The 26,007-nt window shown below is 41.6% G+C and overlaps 1 protein-coding gene across 1 annotated transcript in view; it reads left to right on the forward strand.

The window, feature by feature from the left end:
- Positions 1 to 7,351: 7,351 nt before the first annotated feature.
- ZC3H12B (zinc finger CCCH-type containing 12B) overlaps positions 7,352 to 26,007 on the forward strand; it is a 28,649-nt gene continuing 9,993 nt past the window's right edge. Inside the window, exon 1 of the mRNA XM_074599943.1 lies at positions 7,352 to 7,739. The gene's annotated coding sequence lies outside the window, so the exon portion shown is untranslated. The remainder of the gene's footprint in view (positions 7,740 to 26,007) is intronic.

Consider the following 26,007-nt stretch of genomic DNA (forward strand, 5'->3'; position numbering starts at 1 on the left):
GGACACAAAGGCACGCTCTAGCCATTATTGCTACCATGCTGGTTTCCACTAGATGCTCTGAGTGATGTGACAGTGTCTGGAGTTCAGAAAAAGACGTATTTTGTTCTTTAGGTTTTTCTTTTTTATTGCTGCTACTATACGTAGCACTTGTAACTACAGAAAAGAAAAACAGAATGCAAATAAAACTGTTGGATGGAGGAAAGTGACCATTTGTCTCTCTATGGACTTTCTAGCCGAGAGTATCAGAGCACTTTACAGAGACTGATGAATAGACTCGCAGTCTTTCCTCAGCCAGGGAATTATTTTCCTTCGGCTTCTAAGGACTAATCACTGTCTTTTAAGTTATGAAGATAACAGTTATATCTCAACACTTTGGAAGGGGTATTCCAGGATCTGTCCTAAGGGATCCACATGTAAATTCACGATCCTTCACCTGTATGCCCCAGCATTTACCCTGTGGTTTCCCAGCTCCGATGGTCACGCTGGGCTGAAGGGTCAGCACGTGAGAATGAACATTAAGCTCAAGGTCTGGACAGTCAGTGGGGAAATCAGATTCTGCAAACTTAAAATTCTGTTACAAGCAGCAGGACCACAGTCTTAGTGAATATAATGGACCATTCATCAGTCAGTGGTGTGAGGCTGACGAGAACAGGGCAATTATTCTGGAATATATTACAGAAATGCTATATGGGAGGCACTGGAAGTACTTAACCTCTGCTCAGCACTGATCAGACTTGCTGGTCTGGGGGTCTGAAAAGGAGGTAAAAATTAAAAATGGACAGAATGCAGAGGAGAGCAATGAAAATGGTAAGAGTTTTGGGGAACACGAAAGACTCCTGACCACAACACAGTGTGGCCATATTTACATGGCATGTGGTAGATCTGCTCAAGTTAGGGCTTGTAGTCGCAGAACGGAATGTCTTGAGGCCATTGCATCTACAGTTGCGGACTAAAGGGCCAATGGTCCCCCTCAGGTATGAATATCTGTGCCTGGAAAGCAAGCAAAAAAAGAAGCCCCGTGAGCCATTGAAGTGTTGTGCTCTGGCTCCAGCAGTGAGCAAATAGGTTGGTATGGATGTAGCTCGTAATAATAATAATAATAGTATTCCAGCGTGTAAAAGTTGTTAGAAGAGCTACCATAGCAAATAATCCCCTAGGTCAGCTGCGAGCGAAGTCTAAAAAGTAGCCTGTTTAATGAGCAATACAGAAAGCTTAGCACGGATTTCAGTAAAATGTTGGACTACAGGGTGCCCCACTAGGAAAGGCCATCTGGGAGGTGGAGGAGTCTCCATGTTCCTTTTAAGAACTGCTTAGATAAAGGTGTCTCCGTACTAATCCAAGTGCTGCAGATCCTTGCTTTGAGGTAGGGGTTTTGACCTGATCAGGGTTGAGTGTAATGGTAGGACAAGGGGTAACGGTTTCAAACTGAAGGAGGGTAGATATAGATTGGATATTAGGAAGAAATTCTTCACAATGAGGGTGGTGAGGCACTGGAACAGGTTGCCCAGGGAGGTTGTGGCTGCCCCATCCCTGGAAGTGTTCAAGACCAGGCTGGATGGGGCTTTGAGAATCCTGGTCCGGTGGGAGGTGTCCCTGCCCAGGGCAGGGGGTTGGAACTAGATGATCTTTAAGGTCCCTTCCAACCCGAACCATTCTATGATTCTATGAGTTACCCTTACAAACGTGGCATATAGCCTGCCACTACGATGACCTGCTCCTGCTTCTTTAGTCACCTCTCAGCGTGGCCAGAGGTCAGGGAACTGGATGGGTTGTCATACATGAGCATGGAAATTTTGTCTATCCGAGGTTTCAAAGGGGTAACTCCTACTTATCTGGAATTATTTTTACCCCTGCTCATTTATTTTAAAGAAATTGAGGTGTGTTCTCATTCAGTTGCTGATGCGTTTATATCAAATATTGTCCAGAACTTTCCCATTTATTAAGTGTCATGATGAGGAATCACACAGCCTTCTCTTGCGCACTCAGCTGAGCTAAAACTAAAACTACAATAAAAATATCACTTGCTACCTTTGGAAATGACAGGCATAGTCTGCAACAAATACAGAAAACCAACTGGGAAACTGGGCACATAAATGAAAGCAAAAAAGAAAACCACAAAACGTTCTGTGTAACAGAAGAGATTTAGGCCTGTAGAAGGGAATGTGGCAGGTTAATATTCCCTCTACCTTCTCTTGAGTTCTTGTCAAGATGGAAAAAAAGATTCAATTCCTGAATTCTGATACCAGGCCAGTCTCCAAAGAACTTTTGAGAGATATATATATATTTGAGGTGTATATATATACCTTCTCTGCCCTGTCCTGCCCTGCTTGCCTAATGATATTTAAGCAAACCTTTTGTAACTGAGGCAGCGAATATTTTATCAGTGGGATTTTCTTTTTCTTACACAAATGACATTGAGTGATCAATGGAATGTAATTGCGGATCAGACCCCATCCCAGGCAATGTGAGACGCTGAAACTCCCCAGAGATGCAGTTTGGCCTTTTTTTTTTTCTTTTTTTTTTTCTTCTGCTTTCACTGATCAGTGGAAACGAATGATCCAGGAAATCAGGTCAGTCAAAAAAACTCTTCAGCACTCACGGATGACATCAGAACCAGGACACTGCAGCTTTCTGCTCATTTTTCCCTTATAATAATATCTCTAGTCATCTTTTTAAATGCTTTTAACTCCTAGTGAAGTAAATGGAAATTTGGAATGAATGCAGATTCCAGTAGCAGGCCCCTATTTATTTTAAAAATTGTATTTTTTAATATTAAAAATTATTAGTTTTCATTAAGCACAGATAAACAGGGATTTTCCCCCCTGCCTTTGGTTTGCCTGTGTTCTCCAACCTGCTCTTTACTGTTCTCTTGTTCTCTGGGGCAGTCTGTTTTCTTCTAAGTGCTTTGACTGCTGCTCCTACTTAACCAGGGTTGTCCCATGTGCTGCTTTGGATCAGGGACCCCATTTTTATATACACCTGTCAAGTAATAGAAATTTGCAGGAAGTTATGAAGCCAGCATAAATCCCAGAAGCTAAAGATGTCGTGCATTACTGCAACGCTTGGTAACTGAGCTCGCACAATCTAGGTAAAATAGCTGCTTCTCAGCTAAAAACTGATCTTGGAAACTGTTCACATGCCACAGTCCCTGGCATTTCACATGGAAGATTTATGCAGTAGAATGGACTCAAGGTGCTGGGAATCACCCTTACCAGTTTTCTACCCACATTTGTTTTTTGGCTTTTTTTTTTCCAGGGAAGTTGGACACTCTTCAAGAATGAAATTTTAAAGGCCCAGGAGCAGGCTGTCCCCAACTGTCGCAAGATTAAAGGGCAGGGAAAATGGCCAGCCTGGATGAACAAGGAACTTTTGATGGGACTTAGGAATAAAAGGAGGGTTTACCACCTTTGGAAGAAGGGACAGGCAACTCAGGAGGAGTACAGAGATCTTGTTAGGTTATACAGAGAGAAAATTAGGAAGGCAAAAGCCCAGCTGGAACTCAACTTGGCCACTAACATAAAGGACAACAGAAAACATTTCTATAAATACATAAACAAAAAGAGAGTCAGGGAGAATCTCCATCCCTTACTGGATGCTGGGGGGAAAGTTGCAACCAATGGCGAGGAGAAGGCTGAGATACTTAATGCCTTCTTTGCCTCCGTCTTCAGTAGTCAGACCAGCTATCCCCAGGGTGCTCAGCCTCCTGATCTGGAAGATAAGGATGGAGAGCAGAACAACCCACCCATAATCCAGGAGGAAGTAGTCAGTGATCTGTTTCTGCACCTAGACGCACATAAGTCTATGGAGCCAGATGGGATTCACCCAGGAGTACTCAGGGAGCTGGTGGGAGAGCTCACCAAGCCTCTCTCCATCATTTATCAACAACCCTGGTCAACAGGGGAGGTACCAGATGACTGGAGGGTGGCTAATGTGACATCCATCTACAAGAAGGGTAGGAAGGAGGATCCGAGGAACTACAGGCCTGTGAGCCTGACCTCGGTACCAGGAAAGATCATGGAGAGGATCATCTTGAGCGAGCTCTCACGGCAAGTGCAGGGCAGCCAATGGATCAGGGCCAGCCAGCATGGGTTTAGGAAGGGGAGGTCCTGCTTAACCAACCTGATCTCTTCCTATGACCATGTGACCCGCCTTCTGGACGCGGGGAAGGCTGTGGACGATGTCTATCTGGACTTTGGTAAGGCCTTTGACACCGTCCCCCACAGCATTCTCCTGGAGAAGCTGGCGAATCATGGCATAGACAAGTGTACTCTCTGCTGGGTTAAAAACTGGCTGGATGGCCATGCCCAGAGAGTTGTGATTAAGGGGGTGAAATCCTCTTGGCGGCTGGTCACCAGTGGTGTCCCTCAGGGCTCAGTTTTGGGGCCAGTTTTGTTTAATATCTTTATCAATGATCTGGGTGAGGGGACTGAGTGCACCCTCAGTAAGTTTGCAGATGACACCAAACTAGGTGGGAGTGTTGATCTGCTTGAGGGTAGGAAGGCTCTACAGAGGGACCTGGACAGGCTGGATCGATGGGCCGAGGCCAACTGTATGAGGTTTAATAAGGCCAAGTGCCGGGTCCTGCATTTCGGCCACAACAACCCCAAGCAACGCTAGGGGCTTGGGGAAGAGTGGCTGGAAAGCTGCCCCGCAGAAAAGGACCTGGGGGTGCTGGTGGCCGGCCAGCTTAACATGAGCCAGCAGTGTGCCCAGGTGGCCAAGAAGGCCAACAGCATTCTGGCTTGTATCAGGAACAGCGTGGCCAGCAGGAGTAGGGAAGTGATTGTGCCTCTGTACTGGGCACTGGTGAGGCCTCACCTCGAGTGCTGTGTCCAGTTCTGGGCCCCTCTGTACAAGAGGGACATTGAAGTGCTGGAGCGTGGCCAGAGGAGAGCGACCAGGCTGGTGAGGGGTCTGGAGACCAGGTCACATGAGGAGAGGCTGAGGGAGCTGGGCATGTTTAGCTTGGAGAAGAGGAGGCTGAGGGGAGACCTCATTGCCCTCCACAACTGCCTGAAAGGAGGTTGTGGAGAGGTGGGTGTTGGCCTCTTCTCCCAGGTGAATAATGACAGGACCAGAGGAAATGGGCTGAAGCTGCGGCAGGGGAGGTTTAGGTTAGATATTAGGAAGAATGACTTTACTGAAAGAGTGGTCAGGCGCTGGAACAGCCTGCCCAGGGAGGGGGTTGAGTCACCATCCCTAGAGGTGTTTAAGAAACGTGTAGATGTGGCACTTCAGGGCATGCTCTAGTGGCAGAGATTGTAGGGTTTTTTTATGTGTGTGTATGGTTGGACTCGATGATCTCAAAGGTCCTTTCCAGCCATGAAGATTCTATGATTCTAAGTTGGGAGTGAAGTTGAGCCTGGGAAGAAGGGAAGGGTAGGTGACATAAGATCTGTTCTTATTTCTCATTATCTTTCTCTGATTTAGATTGGCAATAAATTAAATTAATTTCCCGCCGGTCAATTCTGGTTTGCCCATGGTGGTAATTAGTGAGTGATCTCTCCCTGTCCTGATCTCACCCCATGAGCCTTTCGTCGTATTTCCCCCCTGCTGTCCAGTTGAGGAGGGGACTGATAGAATGGCTTGGTGGGCACCTGATGTCCAGCCAGGGTCAACCCACCAAACCCATCAAAACATTACCGGAGCATATTTAAGACAGTCTCTTGGGACTAGCAGGTGCTTTACGCAAGCCTGCCTTTCCCCTTCGTTTCCCCAGAAGACTGAGAGTTTAAAGGTTTTTATACAGTTTAATTTTTGCTTTATTTATACAATACACACCCGTCTATATAAAAGCAAGGTCAAAGAAGTACCACTTGGGCTCAGTATGCGTAAGGGTCAAAAACCAGCTGGGTGTGAGGCGTGTTAGCTCTCATAGAAAGTAATTTAAAATACAGGAATACAAACGTTATCATTTGTACAGAAGTACAAATAATCAGCTGTGCGGAATAACAAAGGGAAGAAACAGTACTTAAAATCATTCGAAAGAGATGAAGGCTTGGGGCGAACTGTATTTCGTATCAGTAGGTAGATTCCCATTGTTTTCGGCGGGTTTTCAATCAGACTTTAGATAAACAGAAGTCTTCTGGCGCACGCGATGGGCTGGAGCACGGCATCCACAGGAAATCAGCGCCCGCTGTGGTAACGCACCCTTCGCTTCTCTCCGTTGTGGGATCCGCACGTCTGTTCTCTAGTGCTCTCTTCCCCGTGCTGCCTTTGAAGTACCGCGAATCTTCCTCGCTGTTTGCGTCCTCTAAACTCTCCCTGGTTTTGCTAATGTAGCGTCATTTTTTCTCCCCACCATCGAAGAATACAGTCCTTTTTATGCTGCTCCTGCTATTGCTGCCGGATTTCTGAATATTTTCTCAGTGTCGCTTTCAGCAAAGTGAGAGAGGAAGAAGAGGTACCTTCACCACTGCCCTCAGCTGAGGTAGCGTACCCTGCAGAGATTTGCCAGTATTCTGATAGATGTCCACTCTGAGATCCCTGCTGTTTCCAGAGATGAAAATCCTTTTCCAGGTTGTAAAGTCGAGAACCGGTAGGTACATCATGGGGCAAAATGGTGCCTCCTAAATGGTGATATTCGCTTTAAATTCCGGAGTTTTTAAAAGAGATACGGATCCTTTCTGTATCACAGTGGTGTTTTGAGCCTTCAAAACGGTCACATTTGCAATATTTCTCCTGGCAGCTGGGCCACCCCCATCGTACTGCCCCACGTCGTATTTCGAGGGAAAGCCGGTACTGGTTTCGGGACGTTTTGGGAAGCCAAAGGCAGCCATCGGCAGCGCTGGCACCACACACTAGCCAGGAGATCTTCACGGCATCTAGCCTTTACAGGTCAAATTTATGCAAAGCCTAAACCATTGGCAAATTTTGTCAATCCCGTGTGTGAAAGCGCCCGCCCGCGTCCCAGCAGCGGTGGGTTTACGTCTCCGCAGAGGTGAATCCCGGCCCGTTCCGAAGGCGGGCCTGGCCGTGCCTGGATTTTAGTCCTTTATTCCACCCTCCATCCCTGTAATCCGCAAAACGGGGAAAACACCGTGTTTTCACCAACGCTGCCCGCCATCCACCTGCCCTCCCCAACCTTGCGTCAGCAAAGGGGGGGGCAGATCTCCACGGGGGGGGGGGGAACACACAAACACAACGGGAAACCGTCTCCCTCTTCCCCTTCTTTTCCGGGACCTGAGCACGTGAAGCCCCGTGTTTCCAAGAAATGCTGTTTTCAAAACGGCAGGAAAATCCACGGGGAAGGGGGAGAGGAGAAGGAGGAGGGGGACGCGCCTGCCCCGCCCCCGCGCGGAGCTTGCGGGGGGGGGGGGAAGGCCGGCGCGCGCTGCCTGCGGGAGCGCGCGGGGCGTCGCGAGGAGCCGGGCGCCTGCAGCAGCAGCAGCAGCAGCAGCAGCAGCGGGGGCCGCGCGCGGTTGCTAAGCGACGGCGCCCGGGCGGGCAGCGGCGCCGGCCCGGCTGAGGCGCAGGCAGCGGGGATGAGGCGCAGGCAGCGGGGCCCGGGCTGCCGCCGGCGCTGAGACATCCCCCCGCCGGTTCCCGCACCTTCCCCACCCCGGACCGCCCTGGCTCCGCTCCGCCACCCTCCTCCTCTTCCTCCTCCTCTACCCTCGCTCCGGCCTGCCCTCCCCCCTCCATGCGGCGGGAGCGGCCAGAGTGGGGCCCGCGCCGAGCCCCGCCGCCCCTCGCCTCTCGCAGGGAGCCGCGGGCGGTGTCTGCAGCCACGACAGCGGGTGAGGCCCCGGCTGGGGGAAGGGGGGCGGTGAGGGTGCGGGGGGTGCAGCGGCAGGCGGGGGGGGGTTTGTCTGCGTGCTGGGCGGGGCCGGTAGGACGCCCCCTGCCGCTCAGGCCTCCAGGCCCCTTGGCGGCGCGGCCTCCTGCCGCGCCCCCGGCCCGGTTACGCGGTGGGCCGCCGCCGCTCCCGGCCGCGCGGCCTTGGTTACCCCGCGGGGGTGTCCCCGCCGCCCGGAGCGCACGGGAAGGGGCGGCGGCTTGGCCCGGCCCGGCGTCTCCCTCCCCCCCGGCGTGGCCGCCGTCCGTGGCCCGTCGCGGCCCGCCCCGCGTCAGGTGCTGCCTCTCGGGGACCTTGTCGGGGACCCGGCGTTGTGGTGCCGGCAGCTGCGGCAGGAGCGTGCTCCGGGTCCAGGAGGCGGTTGCCATGGCCTGGGCCGTTGGGTAGGGAACCGGAGAAATTCGCCTGGTTTCATTTAGTAATTGCAGGTGCCGAGGAGGGACCGCGAAGGCTGCTTTAGCGCACTGCCAAGGAAGGCGTTCAGGGTCTGACCGTAGGAAGGGTAGCAAGAAACTTGCATTAACGAAAGCGGGGTGGTGAAATAAGGAAATCACTTCTGTAGGTGGTACCTGATGATCGCTACTCGCATCCTTCCATTTTGCATTATAGTCCAAACGTGAATAAGGAACTGGTCACTGACTGCAGTATGCATGAGGTTTGAGATACTTTTATTAATCAGTTCATTTAAAATTGATGATTTTCATAGCTGTCTGCTCGTGTAATTGTCATTTAATCCTGTGGTTATATTTCATAAGAGCTGTGTATTTCCCTCACAAGTTAGCAAACAGTAAAACTGAATCAAAAGCTATGTTATGTCATTTTAAGGTGATAAATGTGGGTCTAAATTAATTCAGGTTTATTGAGATACATGTGATAGTTTTTTACTTTTTTTTTTTTAAATCTTGCAATGTGTTTCAGTGATTAGCATGTATTGTCATAAATGGCAAGTAGGAATAGAAAGAAAATTAAAATATTGGTCATTTGTGAACCTTCATTATGCGTATCAGTAGTTCTGAGTGCCTGGGAACATGCAGCATCTGATCCATCTGATTTCCACCTGATCCCGAGTGTGGTCCATCTGATTTCTTATGCTTGGTATGTTTGTTTATTGAAATGGATGTGTCTGTCAGGTAGTTGTTTTTGTATAGAAAGTATCCTTTATTGATGAGATATGTCTTTTGCTTGTCAGATGTTATAAACGGACTGTGGCATGTAGAACTGAAAGGTGTATTTCACAAGGGTAGCTTATGTCACTTATAAAATTATTTTTGCTTCTTGCTGGAAAAATGGGTTAGTGGAAATGTCAAGGTCATCTTCACATTTAGAACAATTTAACTGCCATTGGAATATGTCTTTTCTTCTTCACTGTCATATGTTTTCCATATATCGATCCTGTGGCTGTTGACATTTTATGGACCCGTGATCTGTTTGTTTTTTGAAATGATCTAATGCTTATTGAGTTTTAATAGAAGGGATCTGTAAAGCTTCCTAAATCGATTTCATTTGAATGACCTCTTAGAGAAGTATTTAAGGAAAAGAAAATTTAATGGCATCCAAACTCACTGTTCAGAAAGAATGGAAACAAAAGGTGTTAAGAGGATGAATGGATACCAATTACACTTTATGTGCAGATGAACTAGTAAGAAAGTAAATTTTTACTGTCAACTGCTGTGAATGAGGCAAGTTCTTGCTTTGTGTTCTTTGATCTTTCTGGATGCCTTTTCCAATACAAATTATTCCATTCTAGACATCTGCTGGTTTTGACTTTCCTAGCCAGTTTGCAACTGAAATGTCACTTTTTTTTAAACACTTATAATTCTAATCTATAGATCTGTGAATAATAGAAATAAACCAAATTGCTTCTGTTACTTGCACTCTTACTGTTTACATCAAGAGCAGAAGCATTGGAGCTTTTGGGAATAAGGTAGGTTCAGTTATGGAAGCAAGGCTTGGAAAGGTGAAGAAATGTAATTTATAAACTCAGAAGAAGTTTCCAGGTGTTGCCACATTGTACAGTAGTTTGATGTATTGATTTGTCTACCTCATAATGTAAAAAAAGAAAAAAAAAAAAGCTATAATGCTACCTAGACCTCACACACATCCCTGAGAAAACTATCCTCTTTCCATCATGGAATCTGCTAGACATAAAGGGCTTTGAAGAGCCATGTGTACGTGGCTGGACAAATATATATTTTTATATATAGAAACATTTTTCGTAAGTTTATTGTAAAAGGCTATTTTTTTCTAGGCATTATAAATGAAAAGCATGTTTGAGTAATAATACTAGTATTTTCAAAATTCTTTACATATGTTTTGGGTTTTTTTTAAAATTTCTGTGAATTCCCTTCTTGTTGATAAGCTATATTTGATAGAAAATATTCATGGTAACACAGATAATTCATCTGGAATAAGAATACCACAACCGTCTTTACAGATCAGGGCTTTCTGATGCCATGGTATGTAGTATTGCGTTTGGTATATTTCAGATTTAGGAAGCATACTTGTAAGTGCAGAGCTAAGCAGTATAGCATCTCTGAAGATGTAGTTTTATTGTTCTGAGGTGAACAAATTATTAATGAGATGATTGGCCGTAATAAGAAAAACCCTGCATTAGCTGGCAGTTTTGATTCAAATGTATATGTTCTTTCTATATTTAAGCAAGTACTTCAGCTAAGTGTCTTTGAGTTTTAAAGGTAGCTATTGTATTTCATTTTCTTACACGAGTTATTTTTGACATTGCTTGCTAGCAAAGCAGGTTGAATCACTATGTCAACATAAAACCTAGGCTTTACGTGGTTTGTTGTGGGCCTCTTCTAGAATTTCATTTGGATATTATGGTACAGTATAACTAAAGCCTTTTACAAATCCTAGCATAGGCCAAGGTGCTTGTTGGTTACATAGCTGAAATATAAGAGCTCCTTTTCACGTTCAGTCCATCTGGTGAGAGTCCCCTCATCAACATTAATATCTGTTCTGATTGTCCGAATCTGTTCTGATTATCTGCGTCAACTTCTGTTTCAGCTGTCTGGAGAGGAATGTTGTAACAGGGGCAAAGTATCAACACAAGAAATTTAACATATATGCTCCTTTAATGAGCCCATGGACACCTCGGCCAAGTCACATAAAGTCAAAACTAAGTCTGAGAATTTTAAACTAAAAACTACATGCGATTGCCCCTCTGACTCCCTCCCCCATTTTCTTTTTTTTCCTTTTATTTTTTTTTTTTGGAAGATCAAACACTAATTTCGGACTCTGTGCCAAGTCTTTGCCTTTCTATGTTGTCCTTATCTAAAAAGCAAACAAACCCCCACCCCCTAAAACAATCTAACCCACCAAAAAAACTTACTCTCTCATCCCTAGTCCATACATAGATCTCCCTTTAGAAAGGGAGAGGTGAAATAGCTGGACAATAGGGATTTATTGTTTTAATTTTTGAAAGCAAAGCGGTAGGCTTTTTCTCTTGTCTTTGTGAAGACGACTTTCCAGCTTCCTCACCTTGCAAATGAGCAGCGTTGTCACGATAACACTGAAGGAATCTTAAAATAAAAGGAAAATTAGCATGGGTTGGACTTCAGGAGGTCATCTAGACCAACGCTTTGCTCAAAGCAGACCTAATTAGCGATGGACTGCCTTGTTTTTGCAAAAGCAAGGTAACAGGTGTGAAAATCTAAAGTCACAAGATGCCTTTAAGCTCTTCCTGCTGCTTTCTGTAAAGGTACTGTTTGATGCTTACTGAGTGAGGTGTCTCTCTCTGCTTCTGGCATTTTATTTTTTTTTTAGTAGCTTCTAAAGGGTTGTTTGAGTTTATCAGAAAGCATGTGTGCTGACAGCGGAGTATACATCCTGCCTCTTGTTGGATAGCGGAACGTGTGAAGGTCCACCCAGTATATTGAGACCTTTAGAAACAGAATACCCTTTGTTTTTCAGGTTTCTTGAAGACTGCTTCTGGATGAGATATTTGCTTTAGTCCATCAAATTAGCATTCTAAGTGTTGAATTACAAAATTAGAATTAGTGTAAGTTAAGATGATAAGATGCATCACATCCTTGATGTGTCTCTGACTTAGCTGCAATCACAATTTTTTTTTTTTTTTTCCTTCACAGAGCATTAATGAGTCATTTAGATCTGCAGAGCAGGTAGTACCAAACGGCCTTCTATCAGAATGTGGATTAGGAGAACCAGTGTATTGCTTTGGTTTTAGAACTACTGAATACACAATCTCAGTTTATAAGGAAGTGCTAACCGGTAATCTTTTATGGGGTTAATGCTCTGCTTCTATTTTACGTCCTGTTGTCAACTGAAGTGTAAATGTTGCCTTGGTGGGGATAACAGACGTTTTGAGTAGCAATAATGCTAGCTGTAACTGCTTAAGATTGTTAGAAAGAGAAGATTGGTGGAAAGAGGTACTATATTATTGTTAGAACACCTTTTTTTGAACGTGTATTTACTGTAATCTTTCTTTTTTTTTTTTTTTCTGTCTCAGGAAGTATGGTTGAATACCTAATGCAATAGAAATATTCAGTTTTCTTCCCTTTAGATGTCTGGCTTGTACTTTATGCTTGTCTTATGCTCAGCACTACCTGTTCTTTCTAGTTCATGAAATCGGTTAACTCCATACACATATCGTCTATCTTAAGAAAAACCTAAAATGCCACTTCCTCTATTTATAATTCCAACTATGCCCATCCTGTCCCTTTGAATTCATACTTATGAGTGTGACAAAATGAATGAAATTTGAGGTAAGAGGCTTAAATTCTACACTACCTTGTATTTGTCTTCAGTTCACGCTTGATTTGTAGTTGACTCCATCACAAGTGATTTCAGGCCCTCTATTTATGTGATATGCTAGACACAGCTTGCTTTTAATACTAATCAGTCTAATACTGATATCAATGATCATTTGAAGTATTTACTGAAATAAATTTTAAGTACCTCAAACACTGATATTGTAGTATCTTAGTGTAATTTTTCAGTTTAACAAAACTTCACAATATGCTAAGAATAAGGTGAAAACGGAGATCTTTCTACCAGGTTTTCTGTTCTATGGTATTGTTCCTATCGTATGTTTTGAATTAAACCCTATAGTCATCACCAAAGCGAAATGACTTCTTTGCAGGTTTAGTCTTGGTAAAGGCCATAAATTCAGGCCTAGGGATTGATCGCATATTTGCGTAGCAAAGAATAGAGTGTTCTATTTAATGTTCCAAATGTACTGCGACCTTAGTGTTTAATAGGTTTAATTTTGGATTTGCAGAAGTGGCCATGGTTTCTCAAACTTCTAGATAATTGCAATGCTTTTACTCATTTCCCCGTTGTCTGTTAACAGGATGATGTTTTTCTTTTCCTGGCATTGTCTGAAATGGTCTCTAGGTTAATTTCTGGATCCTTTATGAAAGGTCAACCATGGAAAAGTGCCACGGATGTTCAGTCATACTCTTTAAACTTGTGAGACAATCCTGCAGGGCAGATACCTAATGCTTGTGATGTGTAGTACTACAGTTTGAGCAGAGTTAGAAAAATGAAGTTCTGAGCACCTTCTTTGCTGCATCAGAAGTAAGACCTCAAAGTGCTATGATTTTCTGTTTAGTGTCTTTCTTGTTATGGGGAGGTTGAGCATAATAGCATAGTAACTCAGTACCATTTCTTCTAAGCTGAACAAGGAAGTTATCATCAAGGGCAGTCAGAAAAAGATCTGCAGAGTTGTGCTCATTAACTTTCACAGACTGGGAAGTAAGGAGTGGCTCTTGGATGTAATTTAGCTGAATGTCTTGTTATTGCTGAACGACACTATCGTTCTCTGATGCCTTGTCCAGTAGTCCAGCCAAACATCAGCAACGTTGAAATGGAAAGTGAGAAACTGAGGTCCTTAGGGGGATAGTTGCACAATTACTTTCTTGCATGACAATACTTGTATAAGATATTTTTGTCTACCATGATGGTTCTTTCTTGCCTTTGTGTTGCAGGAAGGACCTTGTTCCTGTTTGCACAGGTACAATTATGTTTTTGAGATGCACTGTAAAGTTGATCTGTGTTTAAAAACAAACATTTCCTCCCCTAACTCCCCCCTCAAAAAAAACCCCACTCAATGCCTTTTCCAGCTGATATGCATGAGCCCAACAGCCTCTTCCTACTGGAGGGAAGAGTCATGGGCAAGTAGGTTCCTAGCTTAGGTGGTGTGGTTAGGAGTCCATGGCAAGATTGCACGAATCTAGGTTTTCATACCCATAGATATTCTCATCAAATTTGAAAATTAACTGATCTGCTAGTTCAATGGCTTACCTTAGATCATTGGTAGTGACCCTGAATTGCCATAGTTCTCACACAGCAGTCATCATTTGAGCCAACTGTGGTAAAGGGATTTCAGGGACAGTAGGCTAGAAGTTCGTGAGGAAGGACAACTGGGTGACTTAAGTTTTTGCAGCATTTGGGAAGGAAGAACTCTATTTCACTATTCTCAATTGGTCTGTGAAATGTATTAAGTGATACACGGACAGATTCAGAACGTATGTATATATATGAGTGTATCTATCTGTGTTTGTGTGTGTATGTATATATGGGCGGGTTTTTTTTTTTCCCCTCACTGTTCTGTGTAGACAGGACCCATGTAGGCACAAAAAGATACAAAGAATCAGAAAGGCCATTGCTAGTTCTGTATATTCTGGTGTGTGGATTCCTCAAATTCAGTCCTTTCTGTACAGCTAAACCTCTTCTACCATTACAAGTGTTCCCTCAGCATTTGTTAAGAAAGAACATCCCTTTCAAGGTTGGGTGGTGATGATGATTACGTTCATCTTAACTGGTGAGTCAACGCTGAAAATCTTCCTTTGCTCTTTGCCTCTGTACCAGAAGTGTGCTAAGTCACATTCCTTATTGTTCTACTTCAAAGGTGGTTGAGGGAGGGAGAGGCAGATGCAGGAACAGAAATGGCAAATTTGCTTTTCTTTTAAAATACTACATCTCAATTGACTCAGAAAGGAGGAAGCTTCTGAATAAAAATTACTAACCATAGCCAGGAGGCTATTTTTCAATTGTGATTTCAATATTAATTTTAAGGATGAGATGTTCACTACTGGTGTTACCTGCTAGTTCTTTACTTTAGACTTAATGTGTGTCAGTGTTTTACGTTAGAGAAGTCATAATGAGGAGAAAAAGTAAAATATTTTTCTTGGTGGTGTTCTGAGTTTAGCTTGATAAAAGACTATACAATATTAGGCCTTTGATTTGCTGAAATTTAAGGTTTCTCTGTTCATCAAAATGACAGTGTTGAAACTTCCCATTAACGTGTTGAGACTGACATTGCATAGTAAGGTAAGAAAAAAATCCATTAAACTGAATCAAAATGCTGTCATTTATACGGCTCTAATTATCCAGGGACTAAAAACTCTGATCTGCCATTTTAACGCTTCTGTTAGAAATGCTATTTGATTTAGTACATACTCTGGGAATACTGATTATACATGTGTCTAAATGTATAAAGGAGCTGCAGATCTGTGCTCTTTGATTTAGACCATCTCTTCTAGAACGGAGAAATCAGTTGGTTTAATTTATTAGATTAAAAAGTCCAAAAAGTATTTGAACATAATTTCATTTTAAGTTTCTTAAAATAGGAGTATTCCTTTTAAATAAGGAAGATTCCTCACTCCTCAGCAAACACAGTAAGTGTAAGTGATGTAAATGCCAGATATTTGCATCAAAACCCAGCTGCTTTTATCTTGGTTAAAGCCCGATATACTTGTTTTCCTTCACTGAGTGGCTCTTATGTATTTTGGTCTTTTTATGGAAGCTATATCAGAATATATATGTGATACATCTGTTAATGGTTTATGCTTATATGACTGTTGTTTGCTAAGTATAAAAGCTCTTAGAACAGTCTTAAAGCTATGTAAAGTACAGTTTTAAAAGGAATAAAAAGGGCAGAATTCTTTATTCCAGGTTCTGCTAGAAAAATTCCGAGTGCTTGGTCATATGATCTTGTGGACATTACTGAGAGGTGCACTTGAAACTATGACTGTTTTTGCAAAAGCGTCACATTATGGAATCACTTTAATTTCAAAATGGCCAACTTAAATAGGCAAATTTTCTGCATTGCCAGTTTTATTCTGTTTTCCTATAGTCTTGCTACACTTGACACAGTAAATGAAAATTAAATATGCTAAGCTACCACATCTGTTACATACTGAAAAGTAATTCATTCTAAGGTTCAAAAAATAAATTGGTTAAAGTGATTAATTCCTGTTGAATTACAACATATGCATTATTATGTTATGTGTATGTAAACTGTAATGTATTTCTGTTATCTCTGTTTAAAATAATGATAAATATGGAAATCTAGTGATTCAAGGTGTATAAACACACGGGCCACTAGCTACAAATCACCAACCCTTTTTCTTTCTATCAAGGGCAAAAGACAATTGCGCATAATGTCACGCAGCGTGACCCTTCCCATTTTTTAATCCACGCTGAAATACCCAAATGTTAATTTTAAAATATTTTCTGCTTTCCTTCAGTTGTGAATCTGTCTCAGCAGATGTGTACCACCTAAGTGTATAATTAGAATGAGAAAAAACTACCATTTTTATTTGTGACTCATATACTTTGTCAGGTTTAAGCGCTTCTTTCTCAGTAGATAAAATAGCTCACTACCTCAGAAAATATTCAGAGCAGCAAGCAGGAGAGTGTAGTATCTGTACTGCTCCTGAAGTAAGACTACAACAAGAAGGTTGTGTCTTGCATGCCTTGAAAACACCACTGTTGAGTTGTGTCGCTTTTTTCATGGGCACTGTAGAAATGCGGTTTTCAAAATTAAGGGCTAATCCAAAATCCAGTGCCATCAACGCGTCTTGAGCTGGTCTTTGTCTGTGTCCTCTGCCTAATGCCTAATAAATACTGGTTTGTCACATTCCTGAAGACTTGTGCAATGCATCTTTTTTTATGCGTGTGTGCTGCAGGCCCAAATTTTAATGTCTTTAAAATGGCAATTAGTCCTGTGTTGGAGAGGTTTTTAACGATCATACCCTGAAAACACACTGTGAAAAACATGTCTTTAGAGTAACCACTGGTCTGTGCTGTAGCACACTGCAGTGTTGAAGATCCTATTGGATGTAGTGTCTCTGAACACTGAATCATTTTTTAAAAGACTTCTCTTCGTCTCTACTCGTATTGTTTCCATGGTTTTAGACTCTTAATTTACCGTAATCAGTATGTGTGTAACCAGGAAGTTGTCAGCTTTTGTGTTAGTAGGCTTATATACTGTCTGCACTGCGATCACGAGGCATAGCTGTAGTAGATATATAGTGTACCAGCCCTACATGTTGAGCTGTGAAGATGATAGAATGGGTTTCATTCATTTATGTGTTGTAGAACAAGTAACCTGGGATCGTGCTGGGTTTATGCAGTTTGTGTTGAAGTCCATGTTGTTATTATTTGGCTGCTTTTAGTGCCTGAGTTAGCTACATGAAAATTAGTTTGGATATATGTCTTTGTGTACTTCAGTCAGCTCCTGATGATGTAAAAGTAGCCACAGTAATCAAAGATATAGCTATTGTTTAGAACAGTCTTCTTCCAGAAAGATGCCTCTTCCTGTATGCCTGTTTTACAGGGAGGAATCTGTATAGAGAATCATGCTAGTGATAAATTAGTGAAATGAAGCCATGGAGGGCTGAAGCCATGGAGGGCTGAAGCCATGGAGGGCTTCATTTTCGTAATAAAAAACATGCCAGATTTTTTAATTCTTGTGAAGATGTTTGTTTTACAGTTTAAGAAACACAAAAGGAGAAATTTGCAATATTTATTCTTCGCTGTGCTATGGAATTCCCCTAGATGTTACCATTTCAGGTGTCAGTATTCAGTTAGATTATTTTTTTTCTTGGAGTGTTATTAAAAAAAAATCACTTATTAACTACATGTATCTCAAAAATATACAAGGTAAAACAAACAATCCCTCTCTTTAAAATAAACGTTGTAGAATTATTGTCATCCGTATGTATTATCCAGTTGAGAGAGACATTTGAGAAAATACTTGTGGGTTTTTTTATTTTGTTTTTTTTTTTAACTTTGCATTTTAGTATCTACAATGATAGAAAACAAGTAAAGCTGCTGAAAAGTTGATGAAAGGAATGAGTAAAATGTTTTTCATTTAGAGGTTGTTCCTCATAATAGATGTGTGCATCGTATAGTTGCCCTTTGAAGGGCACACTTAGATGGTGGAAAGATAGTGTCATAAGGGACCAAAAGTTGTTCAGTCCGTTGTGTCTTCTCTCATACTTTTGGTCCTGCTGAAATGAACAGCCGTTGAATAGAGCATTTCTAGCACTCGCTCTTTAATAGTCATTGTCATTTGAATAGTAATTGTTAAATAATTCCCAAGTGGTTTTGATAAATATTACAGTACTTTCTTACTGGGCAGACATTTTCCTTCTGTTTTAATACCAGCAGAAGTAAATAGATGCTTTCAGTTTCATCCTTTATGAACAAAATACAGATAATTTTGCCTCACTCTTTTCTCTGAATCACATTATCAATTCTACTAGTCAGTCGTGACTGTGCTGAAAGAGGTGTTTAGTAAGAAAACTTGGTTGCTTAGCAATGAACATCATGAGAATTAAAATTTTAAAGCTGCAGTATATATATTTCTGAGTTATAGTATCTTCAAATCAGAAATTGTTCATAGCTTTCTTTTCTCTCCTTAAGGGTGTGTTCATATTTGTCTATCTTTGGAGAGAATGTAACTCATACTAAACAAACACTAAAATTTCGGCAATACAATGTTGTTGTTTATGATCTGTGAAGATGAGCTTTTATTCCATCTTTGAGAAAATTTTGAGGCACGCTGACTCATTTCTCAATTTTGTAGTTATCAGGAAAATCAAGTGTTACTTGAATTATTTATGTTTTTTAATGTTTGTTCTGTTTTTGCTTGTAAGTGGATTTTTTTTTCTAATTTACCCCAGTGTGATAACTTCTGAACGCATCTATACTAAATTTAAAAAGTGTACAGTGTAAGCAATAACAAAACAAAAAAGTGGAAAATTATCTGCAAGGATGATTCTGTAAATTGATTGTTAGTGCTTTTTTCCATACCTTTTTTCTGTGCACATAGGGGCAAAGTGAGCATAAAGGCAATGAGATAATAGAGAATTTGCAATGGATCACCTATTGCTTCCAGAAATAGGTCTCAACTAAGATATCTCTGTCCAAAGACTTTGTCTGAAAGTTGCCATTTTATTCTACATGGTGCTTGAATTGCTGGCACTGGATTAAATGTAATCCATAGTTCACTCTTGTGCTATACAGTCTGATACTACCCTGATAAAAATATACCATGTTTAGAGGCTAACTTCGTATGCAGTTGAGATTATCACTTTGTCTCTTCACTTCATCATCCTTCTCCCATCCTTCTTCCTTCTGTAAGGGTCCCAGAGTCTCATCACTGTTTCCTTTCAGTCGTTATTCTTTACCATGTTATTGGGGAGTTGATTCAAATGGCTTGAACTGTTTATTTGCTTCACAAATTTCTCATCTCCAGTCCCCCCTAAATGTTCATCTTCTAATTTAAACTGAAAATGGCTGAAACACTGCTTTAATTTCTCCTGGATATGTGGGCCTGAAATCTAGGAGTCCTCTTAGACTTGGCCGTCGTCTTAGACCCACGTAGCCAGACTGCTCCTGAGATTTCTCAATGTTATGGCCAAGGAGATGGCTGAGATCAAGTCTTCTGTTTCTGTTAATCCACAAAAACATTTATCCAGGCTCCCACTTCCTATTGAGATCATTTCCTAAGATGCTTATTTTGATGTGTATATTTGCACACGTGCATATTAAATGCATAATTTCTTTCCACTTGCCCCTTTAAAACCTCTCCATAAACTCCCTTACTGTGCTCATGAAGTACTTGCTGCCTTTTAAAGGTGTCTGGACAAACAGTGAACTGTTTCATGTAGTCTTTCTGATATTCCAGTTATCACTTCTTTAATTCATCCATAGCCTGTCGTCATAATTCTAGACTGTATTTTGTTTTGGGCGGGGACTATATCATTGGAATAGAACAGGAACTGATTGAGTTCCCTAGGTACAGTGGTACTACTGCTGCTAGATAATGTAAATCAGAAAGAAAATAAATTATTCTCTACCATCAGTACTCTGCGAGATGATGTGTTTGAATTTCCGAAAAGTGCAGTGTGGGAAAAACAAACTATATTATTGCAGCTTTGAGTTATTTTTAGTCTAGGTGCCAGTGGGTTAATTGCATACATATGCTGTGCTGACCGGAAATTATCTTGGAGATGTGGCACAGATTGTGGTTGTTTTCACATGTATCAAAGAAATTATGAGCTTTGTCACTGAAAGTGGGAAGCAGGAGGAAGATTAATAGCTAGCAGTTGTTTTAATATGGATATGGAAGATGTGAACTACCAAGTGATCTTTTATTTTATATCTTTTACACATAGTTTCTTTTAGACTATATGTATACAAATTATGCATATTACATACAACCTATCACTTTAAAGTTCAGATATTGTCTTTACTCCATCTCTTTTATTGTAGAAAAATTTAGTGGTGACTTGGCCGATTCAAAAAAATTAATCACGTGGGACCTGATGCCATTGTTAGAAAAGAAGTTGAATATATATGGCTTTAGCATGTTCCTTTACGAAACGTGGAAGTTTGAAGGTTTAAGTGCACCACATGAGATGAGTGCTCTTTACAGTTACTAGTAACAAAGAGAGGCTTGTAACTTGGTAACAAAGGTACGTTAATTCAGATATTAAGTTCTTAGCAGTGTATTTTTGCATTTTGTGCTTTATTAAATCATTTTTAAGAAGTATTTAAAGGTAAAAATTACAATGTTTGAACAAAGCATGATATTTGAGAGAAATGCGTGTAATCAAGTAATATCTTAATATTTAAGAACGGCAATGTAAATGGTATTATGTATATTAAGAGTTTAGTACTAGCTCTAGCTTTGACGATTTGAACCTTTTCTAACCTTCTGTTTATTATGATGCTAGAATATAATTTGATTGTCCTCTCAGTCCCAGTTTATTCAACTGTGTGTAAAACATTCTAACAGGAATACTTGTAACAAATTACTCAGAAAGCTCAAGTAGAGAAAATGTAAATATTTATATACATGTAATAAACAAATGCGTCTTGCCTGAAATGTTTGAAATATGTGCGTGATAAAAAGCTTGTCTCCACAACCACAGAGGAGTGTGGGGTCACAATGGCAAGCAAGGAAACCCCAATAACGCAGTCAGAGAAATGGTGGCCCAGCTCAGGCTTCTCTGGGGGCTTTCACAGGAGAGCAATCAGCCCTGTGCTCCCGAGGTGACACCCATCATGATGAGTCAACTGATAGTAGAGGCTGTCTGGACCATCTCACAGACTGAGAGGGCATGGGACACGTTTGGGGGATGCAAGGAAAGAGCGTTTTGCAATTGCATACCACTTGGGCAGTCTGGGGGAAGGAACCAAAGGTGGTGTAGGGGTCAGGGGAGAAAATGGAGGTTTTAAGATGATTTGTGAAGGAACCACCATGGGAAAATAGAGGGATAAGGGGATAAAAGGGACAGGTTGCCTGTGAAGGGGTTGTTGATCAGTGTGTTTGTCTGGTTATGTTGCGAACCTGGTCAGCACACTCTGTTAATGTTAACATTAAACTCCATTTCTAAGTTTTTGTGGGTGAAGGGCTCTCTAGGGACCTGTGTGTCTGTGGTGCAAGCAAGTGGAGGATATGAGTGTTGGTTCATGATTGGTAGCAAATACCAAGCTGAACTAGCTGGCAAGAAGTTTAAGTAGCTGGGAAGCCACGTATACGTGTATATCTCTGGAGTGAGACAACTGTAAGAGCTGGCTACCAGAGAGACTAGGCCAACTGCTGGAGAGATTCTAAAGTCCAGGGGTCGACTGAGAGTGCAGGTTTTGGGGGTGCGTGTCTGTGGAGGATGTAACAGGGGAGACAGAGGCAGCACCAGTATTGCTGATGGTCTCGGCTTTGGCCAGTGATGAATCTGTCTTGGAGCCGGCTGGAATTGGTTCTGTCTGACATGGGGACAGCTCCTGGTCTCTTCTCACAGAAGCCACACCTGCAGCCCTCCTGCTACCAACACCTTGCCATGTAAACCCAATATATATACATATATGTATGTATTTCCCAGTAGTGGACCTTCATCTTTATCAGCCAGAGAGGGGAACACAATGAGGCCATAGAATGTTCATGTCTGTGTACACTTGTGCGGCTGGCTGTGTGTGTGTGTGCGCTGTACGTGTGTGTGTGTTTCTGTGTGTAACCTGGGATTACATGCTCAGCCCTGCTAATGGCTGGAACTGGAGGTGTGCAGCTGCTCAGGGTTTCCTGAACAGAAACCATAGTTATTTGGTACAGTATATGGCATGTATTTGACAAGTGATACTTAAGTATCCTATAAGCAGCATGGGAAGCAGGAAGCAATACAAGCACTATAAAGATAATTTTAAAGTTCTTTATTAAGTTAGGCTTCAATGGCGACAGACAACAAACAGTGAAGCAAGGACCTCATTTTAGGTGAAGAGGTAGTGAGGGGAAAGCAAGACAAGCTACTTATGGAAAGCTTAATTAAAAAATCCAAAATCTAATACAAAAATGTATTAGAAATCGTAAGAGCAGTGAAAAACGGAGGACTTGGACTTGACTTAATGTCAAGATAAAATGTTAATCTTGTATCTGCTTAACACCATTTCATCTTTCCTGTGAGAGGTATAAAAAGCAGTGGCCACAACTCTTCCCTGGGCCCTTCTTGCGTTTGAGGTAGCAAGGTAGAGTCTGGTCAGTATTTCACTCATTCTTTATTTCCTGGCAGTGTCACGCTAGCTGCTTTTAAAGGAACTTTAGAAGTTTCTACTTAGAGTTTTTAATCAGCAATTTCTTTAGTTTGACTATGGCAAAGGAAACAGTTATACAGTTGAGAGAGGTGGTGAATTCAAGTCACTGAGCGTAAATGCTTCGAACATACAGAAAACTCATTTCCCTGATATGCCTACGTAATAGATGGCTCCTTTGTTTGCAGGAGAAACACGTGGCCCACTAAGAAGGGATAATATACTGCATGCTCGCCACGCTGTGGGTGGAGAGGTAATCATACAAGTATCATTACTTAACTGGAAGTCAGAAATAAACTGAGACCAAATACAGTTTCAGAGATGGAGTGGTACAGAGCAGAAACCTCAGCTTTCCAAGAAAAGGGCATCCCAGCCTTTTCAGAGTGGTGGTACTGATTACGTCTGGATTGCTGGCATTAACAAAAGCAGCGACTGACAGGCTTGTTAGATCAAAATACTGACTGACTGAAAAGAGATACTATCTGTACTGTAGTGATCCTGGATTGCAGATTTGTTTTAAAAAACCACAGCTGCGGTTTGAGGACAAGCAGTAATGAGTTTCGGTAGCTGTGTCTTTTCTCACTGTTGAGAGCTGGCTTGCTCAGGGACAGGGGTCTGGATCGTAGTCTGTGAACACACATAAATCTATAGCGATAGCTGTAGGGCTATAGGTAACTCCAGGGGTTGCAACAGGGTATAGATTGGACTCTTCAGGGCTGTGAAGAAATGAGGGAGAGACCATAGTACTGTTTTTGTAGCTGAATGGTGGTATTACAAGTCTGGTTTCTAGTCTGGAGGGTGTGAAGAAGGGTGGGGTGTTAAAGTAGTGGCAGTTGCTGCTGTTGCTGCTTTCTCCTGCTCAGTTCTTTCCACTCTGTTTGCTGGCTTAGGAACAACACAACACTTCTTCCTTCCTAGGTGCCCCCTCTCGATGGTCGGTGGGAAAACTTGGTCCTGTGCTGTAGTATTTTTGTAGCTGTTGTTTTTTGTTGTTGGATTTTTTTGTTTGTTTTGGTGCTTCTGACCCAACAATGAGATGACCTTCATTTTTTGAAAATCTTAACATTGTGCGTTTGGGAACAAATCTTACAACGTCCCAAGTCTGTGTGGATGCAGGGAACAGTTCAGTTGCACAGATGGAGCGACTGGCTAAGGGTGGAGAAGCTTCGGTGCAAGCCGACTTGTTTCCTAGGAGCTCTTTGTACAAAGCGTACAGGGTTGTGGAGATGGGCTCTGGAGACAGCCTGCCTCATTGTCTGTCAGCATGGCAGTTGATGCTAAATCAGGTTATCTAAACTATTTGACAAAAGTTGCCTCTTCAGAAATTGGCTCTGTGTGCTGGGTATTTAAAGAAAATGGGGAAAACTCCTGCCTTTTCCAGAAGTTACCATGTCTACATATTGTATCTTTTTTTTTTTTTTGTGGAAGATCTGTGATATATCTTGGTAGAACTGGCTACAGTTGGTACCTACAGGACCTTTGGGCTTTTAGGGTTTCCCTCACAACATCCTAGATGAGTATGAAAAGGAGAATTTTTTTTAAAACACTGTGATTTAGTTTTTAAATAGTTTGAAGATAACTAGTGATATATTTCTGTGTTAGAGAATTTTTAATTCCCATCTCAAATATTTGAAAGATAATGGGGATTGTTACGTCACAGACCAAATATTTTCCACTGCTATGCAAGAGAGGGATGAGACAGCTAAATTTCCCTAGTCAGTGGCTTTCAACCAAAGGCTGACATGAATGAAAAAAAAAAAGGCAAGAAACTCCAAGATGAGTCATAGAAGTGGGCGTTTCCAGAGAGTGAGCTTTCATAACAGATCCACCAATCTGTCACGAGCCACCAAAGAATAGTAAACCACAGCGCAGGACTGGCAGAGAGCAGTCCTCCTAGATACACAATATTGCTTCTTAACACGGACTGCATCTGAGCCATTCTCTTCGTAGGCGTGACAGAAGTGAGTATGCCAGCAGCAGTGATAGAAATTGTTCTTAAAATTAAATTTATTTGTTTATACTTTAAATAATTTTTGAATTCAGGATTCTTTAGATCTGACTGATCGAACTATCTTCCTCTTGAAATAAGATCTTACTTTCAGGGAAGGACAAATGAGATTTATGGTACATTGCTTATATGATGGTAAATAACAGTAAACTAGTGATATGGATGTAGAATTGGGACAATGCAACAAAATGGTGAAATCAGTTTATATGCAGATAAGATATATTATTCTCCAGCTAAAAAAGAGGAGAAAAAAATTAAGAGCAAAACTTGTATAGTTAGAAAAAACAAACAGAAAAAAAGGACGTTAAAAATTCTGAATGTGGAAGTAAAAGTGATAGTGTTACCCAGATTATTTTATTACTATAAAAAAAATAATCTCTTTGAGTGAGTCCAATTAATTTAATTTCCAGTTGGGAAGGAACATATTTTGCTTGTAGTTTAAATTAATATTTAAGTGTTTGTAAGAGAATGTAAATTTGGTCCTCTAAAAATTGATTTAAATTAATTACTTCTGGAAAATCATTTGTTGAAATAAAACCAGTGGGGAAGTTAACAGTAAATTTGAAAACCTAAACAACCTCCTTTTTCTTCGTCATACTGTGGTCTCTTGGGGAGGGAGGAATCAGATTTTTAAAAGGCTTTTGAACACAAGTGCATTTGATAATGTCCTGTATATAAATAATTTATGTACCTAGTTGAGTGCTTATGTTCTTTTGAGAAAATTTTGTTGTCTTTTAATGCTTCCTCATAGCTTGGAGGAGTGGAAAAGATGTGAGAGGAGGTGAAAAAGATGCATGGAAGAGAGATAAATTTATTCTTGGTTACACCAGTGACCAGCAACCCCCCCAAAACCCAGGAGTTATACTTCAGATTTTTTTTATTATTTATTTGTTACTTCTTTTTGGGTGCATGAGGAGCTTATTAGGAAAGGCCATCTTTGACCAATCCCTCTTCCAGTGACAAATTTTTATCCAGTGTCTATTTTGTGTCACAAAAATTCTCATAGGAATCCTGGGAAAGAGCTTTTCATGCATCCATAGCTTATATCTACAGCGTTCATCAGAACACAGAGGTTGTACTGTTAAAAGCAAAGGTATATTGGAAAACCGGTGTCAATATTCGGTCTTCCGTGATTGCTGTTTAAATCCGGGATCATGCTCCTCATGCCTCTTTGGACTACATCTTTGCTGACAGAAATCTCTGCAGTAGATGTAGCTTTAAAACTGTGCTCTTTCAGAAGTTTGGTACCTTTTCATTTTCCTATCTTACAGTCTTTCTTCTCTTTGTCTGTGGTTACACCTAAAAAAGGTGACTAACAAAAGCAAGATTTATCAAAATGAGAAAG

Source organism: Larus michahellis, chromosome 9 (genome assembly GCF_964199755.1).
Source record: "Larus michahellis chromosome 9, bLarMic1.1, whole genome shotgun sequence".
Classification (NCBI taxonomy): Eukaryota; Metazoa; Chordata; class Aves; order Charadriiformes; family Laridae; genus Larus; species Larus michahellis.